The sequence below is a fragment of the Rhincodon typus genome, chromosome 45 (genome assembly GCF_021869965.1).
Source record: "Rhincodon typus isolate 14 chromosome 45, sRhiTyp1.1, whole genome shotgun sequence".
In the NCBI taxonomy this organism is placed as follows: Eukaryota; Metazoa; Chordata; class Chondrichthyes; order Orectolobiformes; family Rhincodontidae; genus Rhincodon; species Rhincodon typus.
The window spans coordinates 7,265,577-7,270,169 of record NC_063376.1 but is presented as its reverse complement, the minus strand read 5'-3'; the positions used below and the strand labels follow the sequence as shown (position 1 = coordinate 7,270,169).

Sequence of the window (4,593 nt, the reverse complement as noted above, 5' to 3'; positions counted from 1 at the left end):
AACTATACATTGACCATTGACGTGTTACCATTCAATTGAATTACCATACTGAATCTCATCCCTGAAGAGTTCCTGCGTCAAAATCACATGTTATCTTCCATTATGATATTGTGGGTCTATCTACAGCACATACACTGCAGCAGTGCATGTGAGCAGCTCACCAGCTACTCCTAAATGGGCATTTTGGGATGATAATAAATGCTGAACCAGTCAGTGGTGCCCAAGTCCCATGAGCGAATTTTAAAAAAATGTCAAAAAATTGCCTCTCAGACAAGATTGAACCATAATCCCGATATGTTAATAAAGAGGGAGAGAAATACGGAGCATTCTCATTTTCTTAGTTATTTGTATGAAATAGACTTCACTGTAGAGTTAGTTTGAGGTTTTTGATTAGGGTCAGTTTTAGGTTTGGGGTTACAGAAGTATGCATTAATTGCCTCATTGTAAAATGCATCACGTAGTGGCACTAGTGTTGGGTTTTAGTGTTAGGATACATACGCAATTCTCTACCTTATGATTAAATCATAAACTGAGTAAACATTGACTTCAAATATTTGCCTCCTAAACTGGCTGTCAGACATTGAACTCTCGGGATCTCACTACCTCAAATGGAGAGACAGACATGCCTTAAAAAATTGAAGTTTGCATTTTTATCTGGAAGTCTGCAGAACCAGAATGAATCTGTGTTTCTGGATTCTATCTACTTCCAGAGCAGCAACGATTATGCCAACTGAAACAAAAAGGACCATGGTCTTCAGAAAAATAATCTAAATGATTCGATTCATTATTTGTTGGATCAGATTTTTTTTTCTGCATGCACTTTTAGCTTCATTGCATAATGGTGGAACGAATGTTGACTCCTGAAGTTTGAGATGGTTGCATTTTCCCCACCATAATAATCACATCAGACTCAGACCTGTTGACGTAATGTGTTTGTTCAAGTTGGCGTTACTAATAGCAATGTCATGTGTAACTATGTCACTGGAGGCTTACCCTCCATATAATTCGTATCGATTGGAATGGATCAGTTCACAGTTCCTGCCAGCAGTCTGAGACCCAGAACAACTGAAATTGTTGCGAATCTCAGAAATGACATATCCAATTGTATGGCAAATAGAAGATGTTTTCTATCCCCTTATTTCAGCCATTGGTGTTCCTAGTAAGATGATATGGCAAGCGTTCCTGAAGCAAACTGGTGACAACTTTGCTGTTTATTTGTCATGACTTATCACTGTGTATTTTGCACAAAGACCTGTTCTAGTCATTAAATGCCGCCATTATATCTGCTCCTTCATTCTTCCAGGAAATTCGTTTTACCCTTAATGATGGAGTATTAACCTTCTCTGCTATCTTTATTTTCTTGTGCTATGGATTCCAAAATACACTGTTAGTAATTGCATTTCGAGTGTATTGTTATTATAAAGCATGTTATTCTTCAGTGTACACCTGTCTTGCAACATCAAAGCTGGACATTTTGTCTGAGGTTCTGTCACATTGTTCTTAGATTCAGAACAAGATTTGAAAATAGTTAGTTCTACTTCAATGTCTTCCATCACAGTTAACTTAGTGGCCATAATCACCCTGACCCGAGGAAAGTGTGGTCTCTCCAAGTGCATCACTCATGACTTGATTGGGATGACAGTGGCTGATCTCCTTGTCATCGTCTTTGATGCAATATTTTGTTTCACTGTTCCAATCTCCGTGTCACTTCTTTAAAGAATACAATCAAATTAGTAAGGCTTGACTTTCCTTTATCAAAACAATGCTGACTATCCCTGGAAACAATGGATATCAGTAGCCAAACTCTCAGTTACTTGGAGTCATATCTGGCATAGAAGAAGATGGTTTAATGTTGCTGGAGGTCAATCCTCTCAACTCCGCAGGAGTTCTTCTGGGGAATCTTCTAAACCCAACCATCTCCAGCTGCTTTATCAATAATCTTCCTCCTATCAAAAGGTCAGAAGTGGGATGCTTGATGACGATTGCTCAATATTTAGCATCATTCATGACTCCTCAGACGCCGAAGCAGTCCTTGCACAAATGCAACAATTTCCGAACAGTACTGAGGCTCAGGCGAAGGAGTGGAAGGTGATAGTTACACTACATGGCAGGCAATGGCTTCCTCAAACATGAGTCCAACTAACCACTGCCCCTCGACGTGTTAACATTCAGTTGTGTTATAATACTAAATCTCATCCTTCAGAATTCCTGGGTCTAAATTCCAAGTTTCCCTCCATTATGATATTCGGTGTCTATCGACAACACATAGACTGCAGAAGTGCAGGTAAGCAGCTCACCAGTTTCTCCTCAACCAGCATTTTGGGACGATAATAAAATTTGAACCAGTCAGTGGTGCCCAAGTCCCATGAGGGAATTTTAAATAATCAAACTGGCAAAATTTGCCTCTCAGGCTACATTGAACCATAATCCCAATGTCTTATTGAAGAGGCAGAGCAAGAAACAGCACACTCCATTTCCCAGTTAATCGTAGAAAATAGATTTCAGTGTGGAGGTAGGGTTGTTGTTTGAATTTGGGTTCAGGTTAGGGTTAGAGAAGTTGGCTTTAATTGCCTAATTGTAAAATGTGTCATGTCCTGGCACTAGAGTTGGAAATCAGAGTTACATCTGCAATTCTCCACCTAAAAAATAAATCATAAACTGAGTAAAAATTGACTTCTAAACTATGCTTTCTCCAACTATCTATTAGACATTGAATTCTCAAGATTCCACTGGAGACACCAACGTCAATGTCCTTCGAAAAATGAAGTTTGTATTTTCAACCGGGAATCTGCAGAATTCGAATAAAAATCTTTATTTTTTTCTGGATTCTGCCTGCATTCCAGAGCAGCAACATTTAAGGTAACTGAAGCAATTAGCACCATGCTTTACTGGGAAAATCTAAATGAAGCTATTCATTATTAATGGGATCAGTCTTTTCTGCATGCACCTTTAGCTTGATTGCATGATGGTGGAACTCATGTTTACTCCTGAGTTTTCAGATGGTTGTGTTTTTCCCATCACAGTAATCACATCAGAGTCAAAGCTGTTCATGCAATGTGTTTGTTCAAATTGGTGTTACTAATAGTGATGTCAGGCATCACTACATTACTGGAGGTTTAAACTCTATATTAGTCAGGATTGATCGGAATGGATCAGTTGACAGTTCCTGCCAAAAATGTGAGACCCAGAACAACCAAGCTTGTTGCTAATCCCAGAAATGGCATATCCAATTGTATGGCAAATAGATGTTTTCTTTCCTCTTATTTCAGACATTGGTGTTCCCGGTAAGCTGTTATCAAAGTGTTCCTGATGCAAAATTGCGATTACTTTGCTGCTTAATTGTTATTACTTATCACTGTGTATTTTGCATAAACACCTTTTCTTATCATTCAATGCTGCTATTACATCTACTCCTTCACTCTTCAAGGTCATTCATTTTACACTTAATGATGAACTATTAACTTCCTTTTCTTACTTTCTTTATTTGTGCTATGGATTCAAAAACATACTGCTGGTAATTGTGTTTCAAGCATGTAATTGTAGGAAAGCACGCAATACTTCATTTGACACCAGTCATGAATTGTCACAGCTGGACATTTTGCCCTAGGTTCTGTCACACTGTTCTTTGATTCAGGACAAGATCTGTAAATATTTACTTCTATTTCGTTGTCTTCTCTTAAAGTTAACTTGGTTGCAGTAATGATCCTGTCCCATGGAAATTGTGGTCTCTCCAAGTGCATCACTCATTACATGATTGGAATGGCAGTGGCTGATCTCCTTGTCGTTGTCTTTGATGTCATCTTATGGATCACTGTTCCAATTTATTTGCCACATTCATTCATAAAAATTACCCCCATGTGTCGACTTTTTTCTACCCTGGCATCAGCAGCCACGTTGATTTCTGTCTGACTCACAGTCGCATTCACTTTTGACCGATTTGTGGCTATTTGCTATGAGAGATTGAAAACAAAATTTTGCACCGAGAGAATTGCAGTGGCGTTTCTAAGCACTGTGACCATGCTGGGCTGCCTAGAGTCTCTACCCTGGTATTTTATCTACGAGCCAAAATACATCATTGAGAAAATTCCATGGGGTTGCTCCAAGAAATCGAGTTATTTCAGTTCCCCTGCATGGGCTGCGTTTGAAATGATCAACTACATTTTAACACCTTGTGTGCCGTTCTTTCTGATCTTGCTGCTCAATGTGCTGACTGTCAGGCGTACTTTAGTGAGCAGTCAAATCCGTCGGGGTCTCCGTGGTCAAAGAAGTACAGAGAAACACCACGATTTGGAGATGGAAAACCGGTGGAAGTCAATTGGTTTGATGCTCGGTATATCGTGCAGTTTTGTGCTAATGTGGGTGACACAGTTTGTATACCATATTTATGCACAAATTAAATATATCTGATATTACTCTTCATTTACAGACACATGCTTTCCCACAGATTGCACAGCGAAGATGCTGCAACTGCTCAGCTCCTGCACCAACATATGTATTTATGCTGTGATCCAGGATAAATTCAGAGAAGAGCTGAAGAATACAATGATATATCCCTTCAGGCGAATCATTACATTATGGAACACTTTGAAGTGA

At 39.1% G+C, this 4,593-nt stretch overlaps 1 pseudogene; it reads left to right on the top strand.

The window, feature by feature from the left end:
* The first annotated feature begins 1,089 nt into the window (after positions 1-1,089).
* Positions 1,090-4,593, top strand: LOC125487803 (annotated as a pseudogene).